This window comes from Pseudophryne corroboree, chromosome 2 (assembly GCF_028390025.1).
Source record: "Pseudophryne corroboree isolate aPseCor3 chromosome 2, aPseCor3.hap2, whole genome shotgun sequence".
NCBI classification, from domain to species: Eukaryota; Metazoa; Chordata; class Amphibia; order Anura; family Myobatrachidae; genus Pseudophryne; species Pseudophryne corroboree.
In genome coordinates, this window is record NC_086445.1 from 394,440,857 (window position 1) to 394,466,175 (window position 25,319).

Genomic DNA, 25,319 nt, shown 5'->3' on the forward strand with positions numbered 1-25,319 from the left:
GCTGACATCAGCCCGAGGTCTAAATATGTACAGGAAGTGGTTCTCCGCTCCTGAGACATATAAACACAACTAATAGTAGCTAGGCAACTAGTAGCTAGGCAACGGAGTGTATGTGACGACGTCACGCTACCATAGGGAGGCTTGGAACACATACAGGAAGCACTTTTTTTTTGCTCCTGTGATGCCAATTTGATTTCAATTTGGATTTAAGTCTGTATTGTTTGTTTCATTCTGCTAGACAATGGAGTTATTTGAATTGGGAATTATAAATAACACTATTTCATCAAATAAAGGCTTTCTTATTGTAATTTAAAGTATATAATAAATACTCTGATTAAATGCATCAATTAAGCAATTAATAAACTATGATAGGAAGTGATGTAACAGGTTGAGGAGCATAAATAGGGAGACTGGGAGTTCAGTCTTCATTCCAGTTTTGGATCCTTATGCATGCAGACCTATAGGACGTTTTGCTGGTAAGCAATTATGGCTATTCTTTATTTTAGTTTGGACAAAAATAAGATATTAAGTTATATAGGGTATCGGTGAAAGCCGGACCGGACCAAGTTCCGGAACGCCGGACGAGACCCGCTCGCTGCAGCGACCCCTGTCGCTGAGGAGCTTTGTAGGCGCGTGTCCGTGCGGGGGGCGTGTACCTAACGGGCAGTCAGCGGGGAGAAGGGGAGCGAGAGCTTAGAGCCGGCTTCCCTCACGAAGCTGCGGCTGCTGCTCCCGTGAGACTGTCAGCCCTGCACACACAGCGGATGGGCGGACGGGTCCGTGCGCTGCTGTGTGCGGGGAGACATAACAGCCTCCTGCCCCGCTGCTGCTGTGCCCGCACAGAGGGAGAGAGGGAGGGGGGAGCAGCACAGGGAGATGCTGGTGCTGTGCTGCATACATATATATATACAGGGGGGGGGGGGCATGTATACAATAAGGCATTATATATAATAAATAATGAATTGCCAGTTGAAGGTGTGGGAGGGGGCCACACAGGCACATATATATTTTTTTTTTACTTCAATTATAGCTGCACAGGGGTCACCTGGATGAGGCTCCTGCTGTCCGCCCTCCTTGTGCAGCTACGTCTGATCATTGGCCCTTACTCAGAGATGGACACAGCCGCTGCGTTCGCATGCAGCAGCTGCGGCCATAGGGTCAGCGCACGCCTGGCGGCCATAATGTGCGTGGGCGACTCTTCATCATGCGATTGCATCCCAGAAGGATGCGATTACTAGGTGATTGACAGGCGAAGGACGGCAACACAGAATTGAAGGAGAGGACATCGGGAAACGCAGGTGTGTCATGGACGTTTTGGGGGCAAGTCTATGATGTCGCCTGCATTTCCTGCATATGGAAACATGGCGGTGGTGCCAGGCTGCGCAAGCAGAGGTCAATCTCTAATTGATGTGTTCACAATTGAATTGCGAACGCATCGCAGTTTGGCACCACACATGCTGGACGGCCACCGTCATGTGAGTCTATGGTCGCAGATTTTACTGCGAGTGAAACATTTCTGCAAACAACTCTGAATAGCCCCCACAGCAAATAGAAGTGTAATAAGGGTGGGGCGACCGGTGTATGTGCCGGGGGAGTCAGTCGGCGGGCTTGCTTATATGGTCGGAGCTGGGCGCCGGCCACATAGTCCCCTCTGGGGATTCGGTGAAAACCGAACCGGATCACTGTCCGGAACGCCGGACCGGATCAGCTTCCTGCAGCGACCTCTGCCGCCGGGGAGCTGTGAAAGCGCGTCCCCGTCCGGGGGGCGTGTCCGCGGACGGGCTGTCAGTGGGGAGGGAGAGATGTGTGCCGGCTCCCCGCTCAAAGCTGCAGCTAGGAGGCTGTCAGCCCTGCACAGTGGCGCTGTCTGTGCGCTGCTGTCACACAGGGAAACGCTGTGCAGTGCTGACAGCCTACCTACCCCGCTGATACTACACTAGGGCAGAGGGAGGGAGGGGGAGAACGGAGATAGCTGCTGGTGCTATCTATTTGAAACACTGGCTGCATAGGGAGGATTTTTTTTTAATGCAGTAAAATATAAAAAAAATTATAATAAATGACCACTTGCACACTGTTTGACCACGACGCCATTGTACTAAATATAATTAAAACTATTTGGGTACTAATTAGCACATACTGCTTGAGGGGCCCGACAGGGGAGTCCGCCTCCCCTTTCCCAAATATACTTACTCTTGTCGGTGCTGGGCGGCGCTATCTTTCCAGTGACAGCATCAGGAAGATGGCCACCGCACATTGAAAGCAAAGACTCTGGCACTGTGTCATAGTCTTTGCTCTGTAGTGCACATGCACCATGTTCCCAGATGTCACTGGGAAGATGGCGCCACCGGCCGAAGAGGAGGGACCCGCTTCCGGTCAAGCAACCTGGCCCCATTGAATAAATTGCGCACAACTAATACTTTAATCAATTATTTCTTTCAGGGGTGTAGACACAACCCCAATTTAGGCCACACCCCGTTACATTACTGGGACTCAGCATGGCTCTCCACGCCCCTGACCGCACGCTCTATTGTGGGGTGGGGTGCCGTTATACCCTATCCATTTGGTAGAATTGGGTGCAGAACACCCAAACAAACTTAGATGTTCAGGGTACCGGAATAGGACCACCTTAGATATCAGTTCCAGGTGCCGGAATGGGGTGTAGACCATCTTAGATAGCTGTTCCGGCTGCCGGAACAGGGTGCAGACCACATTAGATAGCTGTTTCAGGTGCCTGAATGGTGTGCAGAACACCCAGATAACCTTAGATAGCTGTGCCGGAATAGGGTGCAGAGCACCTAGACAATCTTAGATAGCCATTCTGGGAGATGGAATGGAATGCAGGCCACCTTAGAAAGTCGTTTCTAGTGCCGGAACAGGATGAAGACCACCTTAGATACCCGTTCCGGGTGCCCCTATGGTGTGCATAATACCCAAATAACCTTAGATAGTTGTTCCGGGTGCCGGAATAGGACGCAGGCCACCTAAGATGTCCGATCCGGGTTCCAAAACAGGGTGCAGACCACTTTAGACAACCGTTATTAGTGTCATAACAGGATGTAGACCACCTTACATAGCTGTTTCAGGTGCCGGAATGGTGTGCAGGACACCCAGACAACCTTAGATAAGCTGTTCCGTGTGCCAGAACAGGATGCAGACAACCTTAGATACCTGTTCGGGTGCCGGAGTGGTGTGCAGAACACCAAAATATCCTTATATAGCTGTTGCCAGAACAGGATACGGACCACCTTAGATGACCATTCCGGGTGCTAGAATGGTTTTCAGAACACCAAAATAACCTTAGATAGCTGTTCAGGGTGCTGTACAGGATGCAGAACACCCAGAAAACCTTAGATAGCTATTATGGGAGATGGAATGGAATGCAGGCTACCGTAGAAAGTCGTTTTGAGTGCCGGAACAGGATACAGACCACCTTAGATACCCGTTCCATGTGCCGGAATGGTGTGCAGAGCACTCAAACAACCTTAGAGATCCATTTAGGGTGCCGGAATATGATGTAGACCACCTTAGATACCCGGTCCGGGTGCCGGAATGGTGTGCAGAACACCCAAATAACCTTAGATAGCTGTTCAGGGTGCCGGAATAGGGCGCAGAACACCTTAGATACCTGTTCCGGGTGCCGGAACAGGGCTCAAACCATCTTAGACAACCGGTCCGGGTGCCGGAACAGGAGGCAGACCATTTCAGATAGCTGTTTCATGTGCCGGAATGGTGTGCAGGACACCAAGACAACCTTAGATAGCTGTTCCGGTTGCCGGAATAGGGCGCAGACCACCTTAGATACCTGTTCCGGGTGCCAGAATAGGCCTCAAACCATCATAGACAAGTGTCGGGTGCCGGAACAGGATGCAGACCACCTTAGATAGCTGTTTCATGTGCCGTAATGGTGTGCAGGACACCCAGACAACCTTATATAGCTGTTCAGGGTGCCAGAATAGGGGGCAGACCACTATAGATACCTGTTCCGGGTGCCAGAACAGGGCTCAAACCATCATAGACAAGTGTGTCAGGTGCCGGAACAGGATGCAGACCACCTTAGATAGCTGTTTCATGTGCCGTAATGGTGTGCAGGACACCCAGACAACCTTATATAGCTGTTCAGGGTGCCAGAATAGGGGGCAGACCACTATAGATACCTGTTCCGGGTGCCGGAACAGGGCTCAAACCATCATAGACAACCGTTCCGGGTGCCGGAACAGGGTGCAGACCACATTAGATTGCTGTTTCATGTGCCGAAATGGTGTGCAGAACACCCAGACACCCTTAGATAGCCATTCCGGGTACCGGAATAGGGCGCAGGCCACCTTAGATAGCTGTTCCGGGTGCCGGAGTAGGATGTAGACCACCTTAGATACCCATTCTGGGTTCCGAAACGGGCAGCAGACCACCTTGGATACCTATTCTGGGTACCGTGCTAGTGTGCAGAACACAGACATCTTTAGATAGCCTTGTTGGGTGCCGTAATAGGGCGCAGACCACCTTAGATACCTGTTCCGGGTGCCGGAACAGGGCTCAAACCATCTTAGACAACCGGTCCGGGTGCCGGAACAAGATGCAGACCATCTTAGATAGCAGTTTCAGGTGCCGGAATGGTGTGCAGGACACCCAGACAACATTAGATACCTGTTCCGGGTGCCGGAAAAGGGCGCAGACCACCTTAGATACATGTGCCGGAACAGGGCTCAAACCATCTTAAACAACCGGTCCGGGTGCCGGAACAGGATGCAGACCACATTAGATTGCTGTTTCATTTGCCGGAATGGTGTGTAGGACACCCAGGCAACCTTAGAGAGCCGTTCAGGGTACTGGAATAGGGCGCAGACCACCTTAGACACCTGTTCAGGGTGCCGAAACAGGGCTCATAGATGGAATAGGATGCAAACCACCTTAGATACCCATTTCTGTTTCCTGGAACGGGGCGCAGTCCACCTTAGATAGCAGTTCTGGTTGCCGGAATGGGCTGCAGACCACCTTACATAGTCGTTCTGGGTGCTGGAAGCAGGTGCATAACACCAGGACCACCTTACACAGCCAGAACGGGTGCTGGAACAGGCAGCAGACCACCATAGATTGTCGTCCCGGAAGGGGGTGAAGAACACAGTCAGAAGGGGTGTTGGAATGGTCAGGAGATTACTGTAGATAGCCAATCCAGGTGCTGGAATGGGCAGCATACTACCATAGATAGGCATTCCTGGTGACGGAGCAGGCACAGACCACCATAGACAGCCATTCCGGGTGCCGGAATGGGGTGCAGACCACATTATATAGCCGTGTTGGTTACCGGAACGGGGTGCAGAACACCTAGACCACATTACGCAAAAAATCTGGGTGCCGGAACCAGAAGCAGATCACTCTAGATAGCCATTCCGGGTGCCGAAACAGGGTGCAGTCCACCTTAGATAGCCGTACCGGGTACTACAACAGGGTGCAGAACACCCAGACCACATTACGCAACCATTCCATGTGCCGTAATGGGCAGCAGATCAACGTAGATAGCCATTCCGTGTGCCGGAATGGGGCGCAGGCCCCCTTAGATGGTCATTCCGGGTGCAGGAAAGAGGTGTTGAAAACCCAGACCACATTACACAGCCATTGTTTGTGACGGACCAGGCAGCAGATCACCGTAGATGGCATTCCGGGTGCCGGAATAGGGCACAGTCCACCTTAGATAGCCGTTCTGAGTGCCAAAACGGGGCGCAGTCCACATTAGATAGCCGTACCGGGTACCAGAATGGGGTGCAGAACACCCAGACCACATTAAACAGCCATTCCCGGTGCAGGATCAGGCAGCAGATCACCGTCGATAGGCATTCCGGGTGCCGGACCAGGCAGCAGATCACCGTAGATAGCCATTCCGGGTGCCGGAACAGGGCTCAAACCATCATAGACAACCGTTCCGGGTGCCAGAACGGGGTGTAGAATATCCAGACCACATTACACAGCCATTCCGGGTGCCAGAACAGGAAGCAGATCACTGTAGATAGCCATTCCATGTGTCAGAATAGGGCGCAGGCCACCTTAGATAGCCGTTCCAGGTGCCGGAATGGTCCACAGGCCACCTTACATAGCCGTTCCGGGTGCTGGAAGGAGGTGCAAAACACAGAGACCACATTACACAGCCATTCCGGGTGCCGGACCAGGCAGCAGATCACCATAGCTAGCCATTCCGGGTACCGGAATAGGGCGCAGGCTACCTTAGATAGCTGTTCCGGGTGCCAGAATAGGATGTAGACCACCTTAGATACCCATTCTGGGTTCCGAAACGGGCAGCAGACCACCTTAGATACCCATTCTGGGTACCATGCTGGTGTGCAAAACACAGAGACATCTTTAGATAGCCGTGCTGGGTTTCAGAATTGAATGCAGACCACCTTAGATAATCATTCTGTGTGTCGGAATGGGGTGCAGAAACACCCATACATCCTTAGATAGTCAGCACCCCCACAGCCGCGTTCCTGCCGCCGCCAGGCAACCGGGCATTGGCATGCTGCAGTGACTGCATCATTCTGTACAACCTACGCTCTGCCCCTCCCCGAATCCCAATGTCCGCAGTAGGAGAAGAACACAGCGTGGGTGACAGGCCCATAGCCAGGTGGAAGTAGCTGCTCTGGAGGCTGAAGTAAGTATAACACACACACACACACACACACAAACCAGGGCTGTCTTAACAGCAGTGTAGGCCTCTGAGCACAGCAGTGCACTGGGGCCCCTATCCATCCTGCAGCAGTAGGGGTGGATGATTGCTATCAGCGGGTGCTTTGATGTGCAATGGGCGGTAGGGGGTGTTCTATGGGCCCGATTCAGGTTGGATCGCAATATGCGATCCAACAGCAAAAATTACTAAAGATTTGGGCGCATGCGCAGGGCACGTCCTGCGCATGCGCTCAAATTTTCTGTGGGTGCCCGCAGAAAATGAGACCCTCTGCCTGTCAATCAGGCAGAGGTGCTTGCGGGGCAGGGGGCGGCAACGCTCCTTTTCCAAAGCAGGGATGGAGCATTGCGGGGGCGTTGCTTAGAAACGGGAGCGTGCCAGCGTGAACCGGTGGGGCGTGATCGGGGCTGCTGCGTTACAAGAGCCTGCCCTAACCAATATGATGCCCTAGGCAAGATTTTGGCTGGTGCACCCTAGCACCACCGCTAGGTCCGCCTCTGATCCTGCAACCCTTTCCCAGCACCATCACCCCTTACCCATAGCAGTCCTCATTTTGGTGCTCCTACCCACTATATTTTAAATAGGAACACTTTGCACATTCGGCGCACAGCCCAAAGAGGGGTGTGTTCTTTCTGGGAAGGGGCATGACCACAGAATAGTCCTCCCAATTCAAATTATGTCACACATACTGCAACTTCATTCACATTATATCATGCGATAGAGGGCCTAATTTAGATATGTTCGCTCGCAGGCTATTTTTTGCAGTGCTGCGAACAGATAGACGCTGTGTATTTTAGCTTTGCAAGTGTGCAAACGCGTGTGCAGACGCCCTGTACCAAAACAGCTTGTGCAGTTTCTGAGTAGCTCTGACCTTACTCAGCCGCTGCGATCACTTCAGCCTATTCAAGCCCGGAATGGATGTCAGACACCCACCCTGCAAACGCTTTGACACGCCTGCATTTTTCCAAACACTCCCAGAAAACGGTCAGTTGACACCCAGAAACGCCTCCTTCCTGTCAGACTCCTTGCGAACGCCCGTGCAAATGGAATCAACACTAGAACCTGTGCAAAACATCGATGCTGTTTGTACCCGTACGGCGCACCTGTGCATTGCTGTGCATACGCATGCACAGTAGTTACCTGTTCGCAGCGCTGCGAAAATCGCTAGACAGCGAACAGATCTGAATTAGGCTCATTGTCTCTAATTCACGATACATCACACAGTAGTACCACTTACATTACTCCTCACAGTAGTGCCCCTTATTCACATTACACCACACCATATTGCTCTTTATTCACATTAGACCACACAGTAGTGCCACTTTATATACGTTACTCCTTACAGTAGTGCCCCTTATCCACATTACACCACACTGAATTGCTCCTTATTTTCATTACACCACACCATATTGCTCTTTATTCACATTAGACCATATGCCCCTTTCTACATGTTATGCCACACAATAGAGCACCTTGGCCCTCATTCCGAGTCGTTCGCTCGGTATTTTTCATCGCATCGCAATGAAAATCCGCTTAGTACGCATGCGCAATATTCGCACTGCGACTGCGCCAAGTAATTTAACAATGAAGATAGTATTTTTACTCACGGCTTTTTCATCGCTCCGGCGATCGTAATGTGATTGACAGGAAATGGGTGTTACTGGGCGGAAACACGGCGTTTTATGGGCGTGTGGTTGAAAACGCTACCGTTTCCGGAAAAAACGCAGGAGTGGCTGGAGAAACGGGGGAGTGTCTGAGCGAACGCTGGGTGTGTTTGTGACGTCAAACCAGGAACGACAAGCACTGAATTGATCGCACAGGCAGAGTAAGGTTGAAGTTACTCAGAAACTGCAAAGTAGTTTGTAATCGCAATATTGCGATTACATCGGTCGCAATTTTAAGAAGCTAAGATACACTCCCAGTAGGCGTAGGCTTAGCGTGTGTAATTCTGCTAAATTCGCCTTGCGACCGATCAACTCGGAATGAGGGCCCTTATACACATATTGCCACACATTAGTAATGCCTTTATACACATTATATAACACAGTAATACCCCTTACACATACTGGGGCAGATGTATTAACCTGGAGAAGGCATAAGGAAGTGATAAACCAGTGATATGTGCAAGGTGATAAAGGCACCAGCCAATCAGCTCCAATATGTAAATTAACAGTTAGGATCTGATTGGCTGCTGCCTTTATCACCTTGCACATATCACTGGTTTATCACTTCCTTATGCCTTCTCCAGGTTAATACATCTGCCCCAATGTGCCTAACCTATTATGCCAAACTTTATTAATGCCCTTATACACATAATGTCCCTTAAACATTTGCCTCACATTATTAATGCCCTTATACACATAAGTACACACATTGGGGGTTATTCAATTGTTTGAAAAGTCATTTGGGTGTCTGTTTTTTCCTATCTAATAGACAGGAAAAAACAGACAACCAACTGACTTTTCAAACATTTGAATTCCCCCATAATGTCCCTTACACATATGCCACACATTATTAGTACCCTTATACACATAATGACAAACATAATGTCCCTTACACATATGCCACACATTATTAATGCCTTTATACACATATAAAACGCATAACATTCCTTACACTTATACCGCACATTTTAATGCATTTATACACATGACACACATAATGTCCCTTACACATATGCTGAACACTACTGCACAACCGACCCACCTGCACACAGCACTCACAAGGTTGCTGACACTGTGACCTCTGCCTCTGCTTGGATACAGGTGTGTCCTCCTATATCTTGCCTCAGTACGCGATGCAGCAGGAGATGCCTGGTGTGAGTCAGCTGGCAACTCAGGGCCAGCTCTGCTAACGTCGGATGTCTTGTTTTGATGAAAATGCATATTATTTGCATTACTATGTGGCTATGATGCACAAGCAGCTTCTGCTGATTAAAATGATATGCTGCATGCCTATAGTCTGTGTGCGACTGGCTGTATCTGCATATGAAATGCTACGTTACACTGATTTCCAGGAATACACTGTAATGTAGCATATTGTATGCAGATACAGCTGCAGTCACACACAGAATATAGGCATGATGCATATCATTTTAATCAGCAGAAGCTGCTTGTGCCCCTAGGCATACCAAATGCCCTATGCATTTGTCTAGTTTGCCTATACCTAGGGCCGGCTCTGTGCCTTACGTCACACGCAGCCGCCATGATCAAAGAGACGGAGGCTGGACCGCTGCAGGCGCAGCCAGGCTGCACCGGCAGGAGTCTTCCTTAATTTTACCGATCAAGCAGAAATTGTGGTGCGATCGCAATTTTTGCTTGATAAAGGGGTGGGGGGTGGAACCTGAACCAGGCCCTATGTTCTGCTCAGCATGCAGGACCTGGAGCAATGATTTCTGCTAATTACTCTTCTACTGCACAGAAGGGGCAGGGACATTGTGCTGAATGAAGGGGCCCTGGTACATGACTTCCAGGGTGGTAGGGTGTGTTTAATATGTAGCGGATGGGTGGATAGTGGAGTGGGCATAATATTCATCATTTTCTGGTGGGAGGGCAGCTTGCTTAACTGCAGATATCTCAAGTTCCTGGAAATAGATTTCTTAGCTTTGAATGGTCTAAAAAAAACTAGAGATTCTCCCCCTTCAGGAGGTGCTGGGTACCTGGGCATCAGAGTTCACGAGCCAGAGCAATCCACCAATGAATATATACAAATATATTATAATATATATTAGGCGTGTGGAGCTGGAGCCAGCTGTTAGAAGGCTGATATCTCTTGGTCTGGGCATAGTAGAGACAAGCTGCCAGTGTCCACCACATGGGGGGGAAAGCCACAGCTTTTCGGGTACACCGTCAGAAAAACTCAAAGTCAGACAGAACCCGAGATATCTGGCTGGGAAAAGCAATGAATAAGCTTGGATGGGGACCACAGCTTTGAAGTCGGATCTCTGTTTCCCCAGGGCAGATTCTAAAAAATCTGGTACCCCTGGAAAGAGGGGACCATCAGCTATCAGACTAGGGCCCTTATACACCTGGTGCAATGTGTAAAAGGAAAGTGGGCTCTATCTGGTGCTATGTGTTAAAAATGGGGCTCTAACTGGTGCAATGTGTAAAAGGAATGGGGGCTCTTCCAGGTGCAGTGTGTAAAAGGGAGCTCTACTTGGTACAGTGTGTAAGAGGGCTCTACCTGTCATTGTATAAGGGAACTGTACCTGGCATAATGTGTAAAAGGGGCTCTACCTGGTGTAGAGTATATGAAGGCTCTCCCTGGTACAATGTGTATAAGTGGGACGACTGTGGCGTAATTTGAATAATGGAGACTACTGTGCGGCATTATAAATTTGTATTATTTTGGGACCATGCCACTTCCCCCTGAAGCCATGCCCCTATATTTTTCCAGCGCACCTTTGTGGGGGACACCAATTTTATTTCTGGCACCAAAATGTATAGTTGTGATTCTGGGATCCAGTATGATATGCCAGCGTTCAGAATACCCATGCTGGCATCCCGATTTCTCTTACGTCCTAGAGGATGCTGGGGTCCAATTTAGTTCCATGGGGTATAGATGGGTCCACTAGGAGCCACTGGCACTTTAAGAGTTTAATAGTGTGGGCTGGCCCCTCCCTCTATGCCCCTCCTACCAGACTCAGTTTAGAAAATGTGCCTGGAGGAGCCGGTCACAGCTAGGGGAGCTCCTAGGAGATTTCTTAGTTTGTGGGACTTAGTTTCTGCTTCGTGGGACTTAAGGGGGGAGTAGGAACTAACTTAATAGAGAGTTAATGGTTCTCTATCTGCACTGACAGGACACTGAGCTCCTGAAGGTGATGATCGCAAGCCCATGAGGCAACTGCTCACTCCCACAGCACGGCCGCCACCCCCTAACAAAGCCAGAAGATAGAAGAGTGGTGAGTATGGTGCCGGCATCACGGTTAGCGGGCGGGTATGGTGGCACAAGGGTTGGAGCACAGCTCTGAGGGGCTGTGCTCCGGTATGGCTCAGCAACATCTCTGCATGTAGATGCTGGAGGGGAGTCCCCAGTCAGCAGGTTAACCCTACACTGGTCATAGCATTTACAGGGGCTAATCCCACTGTTAACATATAAAATCCTGAAGCCAGTTTAAATAATAAGTGTGGGAAGCCACGCACCAGGTCAGGGCGCGGGGCTTCCCCTCAGAGTGGATCCAGCATTCAACAGCGCCATTTTCTCCCTGCAGATTACACAGAACGCTGACAGGGAGCGCTGCCCTCCACATAACTCCAATGCCTCACGGTACCAGGGTGGAGTGTGATAACAGTACTAACTGTTCTATTAACTAACTGTTCTGTTCTGTGTGCCAAGTGGGCTTGGCACACAGCGCAGTTGCCCTCAGGGCGCACGGCCAGCGGCATGTAATGAGTCAAATTGACTCATTACATGCCTCTGAAGTCTGCGCCGTCACCGCGCTGTGGAGGTCAGCTACAGCACCGGGCAGCAGAGAAGGAGGGGGAGCAGGGAGCCGCAGCAGCGCTATTTCATTGGTAGTAAGCGCCGCTGCAGCATCCCCCTCCTTCCGTATTGGCTGCCCGGTGCTGCTGTAGATGCTGGGATGCGGTTCCTCCATCCCAGCATCCACAGCAGCGCCGGGCAGCCAATACGGAAGGAGAGGGGGATGCTGCAGCGGCGCTTACTACCAATGAAATAGCGCAGCTGCGGCTCCCTGCTCCCCCTCCCTCCTCCTCCTTCTCACCTGCCTGCACCGAGGAAGCTGCACGAGGAGCCTGTCAGTGGGGAGATGGTATCTCTCTCTCTCTCTCTCTCTCTCTCTCTCTCTCACACCGTCTGCCATAATGTGTAAAAAAGGGGACTGGCTGCAGCAATGTGTAAAAACGGGGACGCAGTCTGCCGCAATGTGTAAAAAGGGGGACACCGTCTGCCGCAATGTGTAAAAAGGGGGACTGGCTGCAGCAATGTGTATAAAGGGGGACACCGTCTGCCGTAATGTGTAAAAACGGGGACGCTGTCTGCCGTAATGTGTAAAAAGGGGACGCTGTCTGCCGTAATGTTAAAAAAGGCGACGCTGTAATGTGTAAAAAAGGGGACGCTGTCTGCCGCAATGTGTAAAAAGGGGGACTGGCTGCCGCGATGTGTTAAAAGGGAGACTGTCTGCTGTAATGTGTAAAAAGGGGGACGCTGTCTGCTGTAATGTATAAAAGGGGCTCTACCAGGTGTAGTGGCGCTACTGTGCAGCGTAATTTGAATAATGTAGACTACTGTGCACCGTAGTATGAATTGCTATTATTTTGTGGCCACGCCCCTTCCCCATGAAGCTATGCCCCTATACATTTTTCGCTCGCATACGGCGCACACTGCCCTTATCTTACATGGGGGGGGGGGGGGGGGGGGCACTGTCGTTTCTTGCACACACCGCTAAAATGCCTAGTTATGGCACTGCCGGATGGTTTGGTAAGGCCAATGTTGAACCTAAAGTCATTGAACCCATACTTACAAGTGATCAAGTTCAAGATGGAGTCTCTGAGAGTGGTGGTCTCAGGTCTGGAGGAGGGGGAATTCCTGGTATTCCTGGATATCAAGGATGCGAACCTTCACATTCCGATCTGGCCGCCTCACCAGGACTATCTAAGGTTTGCGATACAGGACTGTCACTACCAGTTCCAGGCCCTGCCATTCGTCCTCTCCACAGCACCGAGGGTGTTCACAAAGGTCATTGCAGAGATGATGCTCCTCCTCCTCCGCAAGCAGGGAGTAAACATTATTCCATACCTGGACGATCTACTGATAAAGGCATCTTCCAGGGAAAGGCTGTTGCAGAGTATTGTTCTCTCAATTCAACTACTCCTGGATCATGGGTGGATCCTAAATCTTCCAAAGTCACATTTAGAACCAACAAGGAGACTACCCTTCCTGGGGATGATCCTTGACACGGAGGTGCAGAGGGTGTTTCTACCAGTAGAGAAAGCGTTGGTGATCCAATCAATGGTCTGGGATGTCTTGAAACCAGCCTGGGTGTCGGTTAATCAGTGCATTCACCTTCTGTGAAAGGTGGTAGCCTCCTACGAGGCTCTACAGTATGGCAGATTCAATGCACAGTCCTTCCAGCTGGATCTCCTGGACAAGTGGTTGGGATCGCATCTTCACATGCACCAGCGGATACGCCTATAGCCGAAAGCCAGAATTTCACTCCTCTGGTGGCTCCAAACTTCTCATCTGCTCGAGGGCCGCAGATTCGGGATTCAGAACTGGATCCTTCTAACCACGGATGCAAGTCGCAGAGGTTGGGGAGCAGTCACTCAGGTGGAAAACTTCCAAGGAAAGTGGTCCAGTCAGGAATCTCTCCTTCCAATAAATGTTCTGGAACTGAGGGCCATTTACAATGGCCTTCTACAAGTGGCATATCTTCTGCAAGCTCAAGCCATTCAGGTTCAGTAGTACAATGTCACAGCGGTGTCCTACATAAACAGGCAGGGCGGATCGAAGAGCAGAGCTGCAATGTTAGAGATAACAAAAATCCTCATCTGGGCAGAAAGACACGCGGTGGCATTGTCGGCGATCTTCATTCCAGGAGTGGACAACTGGGAGGCAGACTTCCTCAGCAGACACGATCTCCATTCAGGAGAATGGGGAATCCACCCTGAGGTGTTCGCAGAGGTAACAAGCCAATGGGGCATACCTCAAGTATACATGATGGCCTCTCGCCTCAACAAGAAGCTTTGGAGGTACTGTTACAGGTCACGAGACCCACAAGCAGTGGCGGTGGATGCTCTGGTAACTCTGTGGGTGTTCCAGTCGGTGTATGTGTTCCCTCCACTTCCACTCATCCCAAGGATTCTCAAAATAATAAAAAGAACAAGAGTTCAGGTGATCCTCATTGCTCCGGACTGGCTAAGAAGGGCTTGGTACGCGGATCTTCTGGAATTACTACTGGAAGATCCGAGACGTCTTCCTCTTCACGAGGACCTTCTTCAACAGGGGATGTTCGCTTATCAAGACTTACCACAACTATGTTTGATGGCATGGAGGGGTATTCCGAACAAGGTTATTCCTACCCTGATACAGGCTAGGAATGGAGTAACGTCTAAACATTACCATCGACTTTGGAAAAAGTACGTGTCTTGGTGTGAATTCAAGAAGTTTCCTATGGTGGAGTTTCAACTTGGACAGTTTCTCCTCTTCCTGCAAGCAGGTGTGGATATGGGTCTGCGTTTGGGATCCATAAAAGTCCAGATTTCGGCCTTATCCGTTTTCTTCCAGAAACAACTGGCTTCCCTCCCTGAGATTCAGACATTTTTGAAAGGGGTTCTGCACATCCAGCCTCCCTTTGTGCCTCCTATGGCACCCTGGGATCTTAACGTGGTGTTGCAGTTCCTGGATTGGTTCAAACCTTTAAAGGAGGTTGAGGTCAAGTTTCTCACATGGAAGGTTGTCACGCTGTTGGCCTTAGTTTCAGCTAGGCGTGTGTCGGAATTGGGGGCTTTGTCTTGTAAAAGACCCTACTTAATCTTCCATGAATATAGAGCTGAACTCATGACACGTCAGCAGTTCCTTCCAAAAGTTGTGTCAGATTTTCATATCAACCAACCTATTGTGGTGCCAGTTGCTACTGGCTCCTCAATTCCATCAAAGTCATTAGATGTTGTAAGGGCTCTGAAGATCTATGTGAAGAGGACTGCTCGTCACAGAAAGTCGGACTCTCTGTTTGTCCTGTATGATCCCAAGAAAATTGTGTGTCCTGCTTCTAAGCAGACGATCTCTCGCTGGATCAGGTTCACTATCCAGCATGCATATTCTTCGGCAGGATTGCAGTATCCAAAATCCTTTCAGGCACACTCTACTCGTAAGGTGGGTTCTCCCTGGGTGGCTGCCCGGGGTGTCTCGGCTTTTCAACTTTGCCAAGTGGCTACTTGGTCAGGGTCGAACACGTTTGCTAAGTTCTACAAGTTCGATACTTTGGCATCTGAGGACCTACAGTTTGGTCAATCTGTTCTGCAGGAGCCTCCGCGCTCTCCCTCCCGTTCTGTGAGCTTTGGTACATCCCCATGGTACTAATGTGGACCCCAGCATCCTCTAGGACGTAAGAGAAAATAGGATTTTAATCGCCTACTGGTAAATCCTTTTCTCGTAGTCCGTAGAGGATGCTGGGCGCCCGCCCAGTGCTTCGTTATCCTGCAGTAACTATTTGTTTCAGTACTGTTTTGTTCTTGGTTAAGTACTGTGTTGTTACTTGGTTAAGTAATGTTGTTCAGATGTTGGTGAGTTTTCAAGCTCCAATATAGACAGTGGGCGCTAGTATACTGACTGTTAGACACCTATAAAAACACTTTAATAGTGACTGCAGCTTCACAATTTGGGGTGCTGAACCTCAAATAAAACTGGATATACAAACAAAAAAACAATAGGAAGCGCTGTCACCAAAAGTATCAAATTTAATAAGTTGTTTTTACATTATTCATAATAACTCACACAATATTATAAAACCAACTCTCCTGGTAGTTTTAAACCATTCTACTGACTCAATGCTACAGATACAATGTTACTTTAGATTTTATACAGTAACTTTTTAGTGTCCACGCTAGGAGGCTCTCTTTGATATACTGTATCAATATTGAATTGATCTTTAGTAAGATCCTCAGAGAAGTCTCTAAAATATGCAGGCTCCACGCGTGGGCTAATTAAATGAATGAGCTCACTAATGCCCTTGATTTTTATAACAATTGTAGGATGCACATTTTAGATTTGTGATCAATTATACCACAGTGTTCGGTTCAGTTATACAATGAATTAAAGCATGCTACTCTTGTCACAGCTCGCCTGACTGTGTGGCCCGGAATTTAAGAGACTTTGCTAGGGTGATATTGATACAGTGTATCAAAGAGAGCCTCCTAGCGTGGACACTAAAAAGTTACTGTATAAAATCTAAAGTAACATTGTATCTGTAGCATTGAGTCAGCAGAATGGTTTAAAACTCCCAGGAGAGTTGGTTTTATAATATTGTGTGTGTTATTGTGAATAAAACAACTTTTATTAAATTTGATACTTTTGGTGACAGCGCTTCCTATTGTTTTTTTTTTTTTTTTTTTAGTTTTCAAGTTGGTTAGCTTGGTTTGCCTTGTATGTGTGAGCTGGTGTGAATCTCGCCACTATCTGTGTAATTCCTTCTCTCGAAGTTGTCCGTCTCCTCAGCAACAGTTTCTATACTGAGTCTGGTAGGAGGGGCATAGAGGGAGGGGCCAGCCCACACTATTAAACTCTTAAAGTGCCAGTGGCTCCCAAAGGACCCGTCTATACCCCATGGTACTAAATAGAACCCCAGCATCCTCTAGGACAGGCCTGGCCAACCTGTGGCTCTCCAGCTGTTGTAAAACTACAAGTCCCATCATGCCTTGCCAAAGTTTTGCTATTAGGGAATGCTAAAACTGTGGCAGGGCATGCTGGGATGTTTAGTTTCACAACATCTGGAGAGCCACAGGTTGGCCAGGCCTGCTCTAGGACGTAAGAGAAATAGGCTTAATAACCGTATACAATGTCAAAGTGCAGCAAAGAAGGCAAGTAAGGTGCTAGCGTGCATAAAACGGGGCATTGAGACAAGTGACGAGGATGTAATCCTGTCGCTGTACAAATCATTGGTACGTCCGCACCTGGAATATTGTGTTCAATTTTGGGCACCACATTATAAAAAAGATATCTGTGAACTCGAAAGGGTTTAATGGCGTGCTACTAAATTGATTAAAAGGCTAGAGGGACTGGATTACGAGGAAAGGCTTACTAGGTTGAATATGTATACACTAGAAAAGAGGCATCTAAGAGGAGACATTATTAATATCTTCAAATATGTAAAGGGACATTACAAAGAGTTATCAGAGGAATTGCTTATTAAAAAAAACTTTGTATAGGACACGAGGACACTCGCTGAGGATAGAGGAGAGAAAATTCCGTACGCAGCAGAGGAAAGGGTTCTTCACTGTTAGGGCAATAAGGATTTGGAATTCCCTGCCAGAGAAGGTGGTAATGGCGGAATCTGTAAATGCAGTTAAAAATGGATTGGATAAATTTCTGACTGAAAAAGATATCCAAGGTTATAGAATTTAAAATATCAATTTTGATAATCTGGGATTAACATGATTTATAGTTGTTAACTAGACATAAAACATTACTTCAGCAGGGACATTATAATGAACTCGGCTTAATACAGAATACAGGTTGAAGCCGATGGGCATCTTTTCAACCTCATTAACTATGTTACTATGTTACAGTCCCTTTATACATTGCCAGGTAGAGCCCCTCTTACACACTGCACCAGGAAGAGTCCCCATTCCTGTTACACATTGCACCAAGTAGAGCCCCCTTTTACACATTGCACCAGATAGAGCCCCCTTTCCTTTTGCACATTGCACCAGGTGTATAAGGGAGCTAGGCTGATAGCTGAACGTCCCCTCTTTCGGGGGGTAACAGATTTTTAAAATTGGCCCTGGGGAAACTGAGATATCTGACTTCAAAGCAGTGGTCTCCATCCAAGCTTATTAATTGATTCTCCTAGCCAGATATCTCAGGTTCTGTCTGACTTTGAGTTTTTCTGACAGTGTACCCCAAAAGATGGGATTCTCCCCTTTTGGTTGACTCTGGCAGCTTGTCTCTACCATACCCAGATCCAGAGATATCCGCCTTCAAGCAGCAGGCTCCAGCTCCACATGCCTAATATATATTATAATATATTTGTATATTTTCGTTGGTGGATTGCTCTGGCTCCTGAACTCTGATCCCCAGGTCCCCAGCACCTCCTGAAGGAGGGGGGTGGAAGGGGGGGATAGCTACTTTTTTAATCTCATTCAAAGTTAAAAAAATCTATTTCCAGGAACTTGAGATATCTGCAGTCAAGCAAGCTGCCCTCCCACCAGAAAATGATGAATATTAAGCCCACTCCACTATCCACCACTCCCCTACATATTAAAAACCCCCTACCACCCTGGAAGTCATGTACCAGGGCCCCTTCATTCAGCACAATGTAAACTTTCTACAGTTTAGTGTTCACCCTCCCACCACATCACTGACCACCTGTGCAGTAGAGGAGTAATTAGCAGAAATTACTGCTCCAGGTCCTACATGCAGAGTGGAATATAGGGCCTGGTTCAGGTTCCACCACCCCCCTTTTCCAAGCAGAAATTGCGATCACACCGCAGGGGACCTGCCTCCATCTTTTTGATTGCGGTGGCTGCGTGTGACGTCACGCAGCCGCCCCGATCATGCCCCTGTCATGTCCACCCCATTCATGCTGGCACGCCCCCCAATTCCAAGCCACGCCCCCGCAAAGCTAAGTCTCTGCCTTGGAAAAGGAGCGTTGCCGCACCCTGCCCCACGAACACTTCATTTGCATTTTCTGCGGGCGCACACAGAAAATGCGGGCGCAGGACAGGCCCTGTGCATGCACCGCATCCTTTTAGTAATTTTTGCGTTTGGATTGCGTATTGCGTTCCGTCCTGAATTGGGCCCATAAAACACCCCCTACCACCCACGGGACACCAAAGCTGCCGCTGATAGCACCCCTTCCACTAGAGGATGGGTAGGGGCCCCAGTGCATTGCTGTGCCCAGGGGCCTACACTGCTGTTAAGACATCCCTCGTTTGTTTGTGTGTGTGTTATACTTACTTCAGCCTCCAGAGCAGCTGCTTCCACCTGGTTGCCGGTTTGTCAACCGCGCTATGTTCTTCTCCTACTGCGGACATTGAGAATTGGGAGGGGCGGAGCGTAGGTGGTACAGGATGCTGCAGTCACTGCAGCGTGCCAATGCAGGCTGCCTGTCACTGTGTGAGCAGGAGCCGGTATAGTACAACACTGGAGGGGCAGCGACGGAAGCACAGCTGTGGGGGTGCTGACTATCTAAGGATGTATGGGTGTTTTTGCACCCCGTTCCAACACCCAGAACGATTATCTAAGGTGGTCTGCGTCCAATTATGGCACCCAACAAGGCTATCTAAAGATGTCTCTGTGTTCTGCACACTAGCACGGTACCCAGAATAGGTATCCAAGGTGGTCTGCTGCCCGTTTCAGAACCCAGAATGGGTATCTAAGGTGGTCTACATCCTATTCCGGCACCCGGAACAGCTATCTAAGGTGGCCTGCGCCCTATTCCGGTACCCGGAATGGCTATCTAAGGGTGTCTGGGTGTTCTGCACACCATTTCGGCACATGAAACAGCAATCTAATGTGGTCTGCACCCGGAACGGTTGTCTATGATGGTTTGAGCCCTGTTCCAGCACCCGGAACAGGTATTTATAGTGGTCTGCCCCCTATTCTGGCACCCTGAACAGCTATATAAGGTTGTCTGGGTGTCCTGCACACCATTACGGCACATGAAACAGCTATCTAAGGTGGTCTGCATCCTGTTCCGGCACCTGACACACTTGTCTATGATGGTTTGAGCCCTGTTCTGGCACCTGGAACAGGTATCTATAGTGGTCTGCCCCCTATTCTGGCACACTGAACAGCTATATAAGGTTGTCTGGGTGTCCTGCACACCATTACGGCACATGAAACAGCTATCTAAGGTGGTCTGCATCCTGTTCCGGCACCCAACACACTTGTCTATGATGGTTTGAGCCCTGTTCTGGCACCCGGAACAGGTATCTATAGTGGTCTGCCCCCTATTCTGGCACACTGAACAGCTATATAAGGTTGTCTGGGTGTCCTGCACACCATTCCGGCACATGAAACGGCTATCTGAAATGGTCTGCCTCCTGTTCCGGCACCCAGACCGGTTGTCTAAGATGGTTTGAGCCCTGTTCCGGCACCCGGAACAGGTATCTAAGGTGTTCTGCGCCCTATTCCGGCACCCTGAACAGCTATCTAAGGTTGTCTGGGTGTTCTGTACACCATTCCGGCACATGAAACCGCTATCTAAGATGGTCTGCATCCTGTTCCGGCACCCGGACCGGTTGTCTAAGATGGTTTGAGCCCTGTTCCGGCACCCGGAACAGGTATCTAAGGTGGTCCGCGCCCTATTCCGGCACCCTGAACAGCTATCTAAGGTTGTCTGGGTGTCCTGCACACCATTCCGGCACATGAAACAGCTATTTAAGGTGGTATGCATCCTGTTCCGGAACCCGGAACAGGTATCGAAGATGGTCTGCCCCCCATTCCGGGACCTGGTACTGATATCTAAGGATGTCCTATTTCGGCACCCATAGCATATAAGTTTGTCTGGGTGTTCTGCACCCAATTCTACCAACCGGAATGGATATAACGGCACCCCACCCCACAGGGGCGTGGAAAGCCATGCTGGGGCCCCAGTAATGTAATGCGGTGTGGCCTAAATTGGGTGTGTATCTACACCTCTGAAAGATATGATTAATTAAAGTATTAATTGTGTGCAATTTATTCAAAGGGGCCAGGTTGCTTAATCGGAAGCAGGTCCCTCCTCTTCGGCCGACGGCGCCATCTGCCCAGTGACATCTGGGAACATGACGCATGTGCACTACAGGACGCTGCCCAGTACCGCGAAGCGTAAGTATATTTGGGAAGGGGGATGTGGACTCCCCTGTCGGGCCCCTCCAGCAGCCTGGGACAGGGTAATTAATACCTGATTACCCGCCTCTTGGCACCACTGCATGTGGCGCTGCTCATAAATATTAGTTTTAATTAGATTTTTTTATAAAGGTGGCGTGGTCACACCCCCTACCCTCCCAACAAAAACAATGTGCAATTGGTCATTTATTTTTAATTATTTATTTATACTGCTCTAAAAAAGAAAAAAACCCTCCCTATGCAGCCAGGGTGTGAAATAGATGAGCTGCAGCACCAGCAGCTATGTCCGTTCTCCCCCTCCCTCCCTCTGCCCGAGTGTAGTACCAGCGGGGTAGGTGGGAGGCTGTCAGCCCTGCACAGCGGTTCCCTGTGTGACAGCAGCGCACAGACAGCGCCACTGTGCAGGGCTGAAAGCCTACTAGCAGTGCAGCAGCTTCGTGCGGGAGCCTGCAGTGATTTCTCCCTCCCCGCTGACAGCCCGTCCGCGGACCCGCCCCCCGGACGGGGACGCGCTTTCACAGCTCCCCAGCGGCAGAGGTCGCTGCAGGGAGCTGATCCGGTCCGGCATTCCGGAATTTGGTCCGGTCCGGTTTTCACCTAATCCCAGTTATATATTGTCCTTAATAGGAAAACAAAAGTTAATTATCTACATCCAGTGCATAATTGGATCCTTCCTTGTGGGATTTACAGATATTTAGGAAAATTGCTGGTAAGCTATGTTTTTTAAAAACAAAGTTCTTTTCTAATTTTTTTTGTGGTCAGTAGGATAAAATTGTTTCCCTGTTCTTGCTAGGAATAGATATAAAATAAGGCTTGATAAATAACTAATATATCCACATTTGGGAAAAGAATATATTTTACTAGAAAGTATTGCAGAACTTTTATTAGATATCCATATTATTGAAAAGTTTTAAAATTAAACCCTAAAAGATATATTTATGTATTTATAACTTTATGCAGAGTACTTTATAATAAAGAACTCCTTCTAATATCGTTATGATATGAGAATTTTCCATCTCAAGTGTAAAGAATAAGGAATCCACTTAATAGTGGTCATATTATGGGACTTTTCTTCCTTAAGTTTTCTAGCCTATTTCATAAATAATCCTTAGTAAGTATATTAAAATTACATGTTTATAAACAAATATATGGGATAAACTAGGTATACATTTCAATTTGGTCTCTTTTCCAACATAGGCACAATAATTGATCCATTTAAAATTCATTATCTTCTATGAATGATGCAGCATTTTTCAAAATAGAGAGCTGCTTTTTAAAAGTAAGTACTAATTCAGAAATTGGTTAATCTACTATGGAGTGATTTCAGTAGACAACCATTATTATAACATATGATGTGTGATGTTATAAATAAGTGAAATTCAAATGATGTATAAGAAAATATGAAAATGGTTAGCTCTAAAAATCATAAAATATCATTGTTATATACAATACTAGTTTGTTCAAATATGAACATTACCATTATTTTTTGATATGCATATTCCTCTCTTTATCATTGTTCCTTTTTATTTATACATATGTTTATATTTTATAATTTTTTTTTTTTATGACACCCTGAAGAACACCTCTGAAGAAGTCACTATAAGACGTTGGATGAAAGCTCCTTTCTTTTTCAATTTTCTTTACATGAATAATGTTGAATCACACAACTGTATTTTCGATGTAAAAGATGTTTATTATCAATTCATTTTAATACAAATGTGAATTTAAATTATATTCTTATAATAAAGACATATGTGTTTTAATATGGGTGTTTATATGTGTAAGGTCATCCTCTCTTTATAAATTATCCTGTAAAGAATAAATGTACAGTAATTACATCAGTTTACAAAATAAGTGTGCTCCACAGATTTATTTTTATTTTCATTGATCTCTATCGACAAGGGATCCACTCTGTGCAGAAGCTTGCCCTTTTTAGGAAATATAACGAGATTGATTTAGACAAATTTACAACTGACTGATATAAAGAAAAAATCTTCAGTAGTATATACTAAGCGTGCACTAAGGGATAACACTATTATATATATATATATATATATATATATATATATATATATATATATATATATATATATATATATATATATATATATATAATTTTTTTTAACCTCTCTTGGGCAAGAATGTGATGGCAAATATGAACCACTTGGCCCATGTTTGTCTCATTTAATTTTTATACTTATCTTTTGATAAAAGATGTGCTGTATTTGTTGCAGTGTTGATGCGGGTGATAAAAAGAGCATTATGCACTAAAGGCACACTGATGTTCAGTGGTGTCTGGTACAGTGCTTTTGAACACAATGGGGTAAATTTACTAAGATGGCAGTTCTATTTAAGATGGGATGTTGCCCATAGCAACCAATCCGATTCCAGGTATTATCTTCTAGAAGGTGCTAGATAAATGAGAAGTACAATCTGATTGGTTGCTATGGGCAACATCCCATCTTAAATAGATCTCCCATCTTAGTAAATTTACCCAAATGTCTGTTTCTCAAAGGCAGGCTCCTCCAATAAGTCTGTCATGTCCCTGTACTCTTCTGCTGATCCTCAAGCAGTTGCTGCTGGGTAACTTGGGGAACACAGTTAAATCAGTATGCACCGGAGAGCTTTTGGGTCAGTGCGCATGCGCAGCACTCGTTCTGTGTGTGCACGGCCTGGGAGATGCGTTTGCTTGTCAGTGATGCAAACGCTTCTACCTGATTAACAGACAGTCGTTTGTGGGGCTGGCAGAGTGACATTGGGGGTCATTCAGACCCAATCGCATGCTGCCTTTTTTTGCAGTTGTGCGATCGGGTCTGAACAGCACATGCGTGCGGGCCACAATGCGCAGGCGTGTAGCTGTTGTCAAAGTCAGAAAAATATCATGCTACACGTTACCATATATTCACCTCATGCGCTTGCCCGCTGCAGGTGCACATTCTCTCCCGTGCGTGCGGATACTCGCAGCTGCGTGATGGCGCCTCCTCGGCCATGCGCTCGAGCGCGTGGTATGTGCATTTACGGTAGAGTTTGTGTGCGTCTAGCGGGCGACTCAATCGTTAAATAATAAAACCAAATAGTATGTTTTATAGATAATGTTCCCCTTAATAATGACTGTAAGTTTGTTTAATGTAACTGGTCGCTGGACAGAGAAATTCCTGTTTGCATGATACGAAGAGTCAGACAGGGTTTGAGCAGTGGTGTCTGGTACCTAACTAAAGAACATTTTATTAGAAACAATCCGGTGCTGGTTAGGTAAAGATTAATCGCTCTTGCGTATAGTTATGGCCATTAGTAGTTTCTGGACATTTACTATATTTGCGATTCATTACCCATGCGGCGGGAATTCTGAGATTCCCTCCCACCTGAGCAGTTTGATATAGTCACAGCCCACCTGTTCAAACTAACCTATGACCTTTTGTTATAATGCGAGGAGACATTCCTGTGTCCAATGAACAATAAGATTGTAGGGCCCTTTGTAGTACACTGTATGTTGTGTATATAAGGGTCACTGTCCCCAGACCGGCCAGTACTCTCTCATCAACATTTATCTCTGATAATTGGAGGACTGGATCCGGTTGCGCTAGCGAGTGTTCTCTGTATGGTATGTTTCTCTGTGGCCACTTTGTTACCCGCTTTAATGTTAGCCATTCATTCTTAGTCTATGTATTTGTGTTTGCGATTGTTCGCTATTGTGTATATTTCTGTTTAGTTATTCTGTTAGATATTAATGTTAGCCTGTAGTGTATGAACTGTTAACTCTTTTTTTCCCTTTTACTTAGCTAAATATTGTTAGTAAAGGTGTTGGAACCTTAGCAAGGTATCGTGTGTTTATTACATTGCAGAAGGTAATAGGAGCGTCTCAATCGCTCAAGCAGCTTTAGTATTAACAAGGTTAAGCAGCGTTATATCGCTACAGTATTTCAGTACAAGGTTTACAGTATGAGTATCATTTCTGTGTGTTGCATTCAAGGTTTACCGAGTGTCATTCCGTGAGCGTCTGCGCCGCTCGTGTTCCCCTCGTGGTCTTGAGCGTCTGCTACGCTGGTAGCGTAGCATTACGGTAGTCGGCAGCCTATAGCGTGCTCGACACTACGCATTAAGCTGTGAGCGAGCGTGTCGCATGTGCGTCTCGATCACGGCC

At 47.6% G+C, this 25,319-nt stretch overlaps 1 long non-coding RNA gene across 1 annotated transcript; it reads left to right on the forward strand.

Annotated features, from left to right (window-relative positions):
- The first annotated feature begins 380 nt into the window (after positions 1 to 380).
- Positions 381 to 22,941, forward strand: LOC135050827 (uncharacterized). Its single transcript, XR_010241857.1, has 3 exons — positions 381 to 476; positions 22,376 to 22,457; positions 22,757 to 22,941. It is a non-coding gene; the product is annotated as an uncharacterized LOC135050827 (long non-coding RNA).
- The last annotated feature ends 2,378 nt before the right edge of the window (positions 22,942 to 25,319 follow it).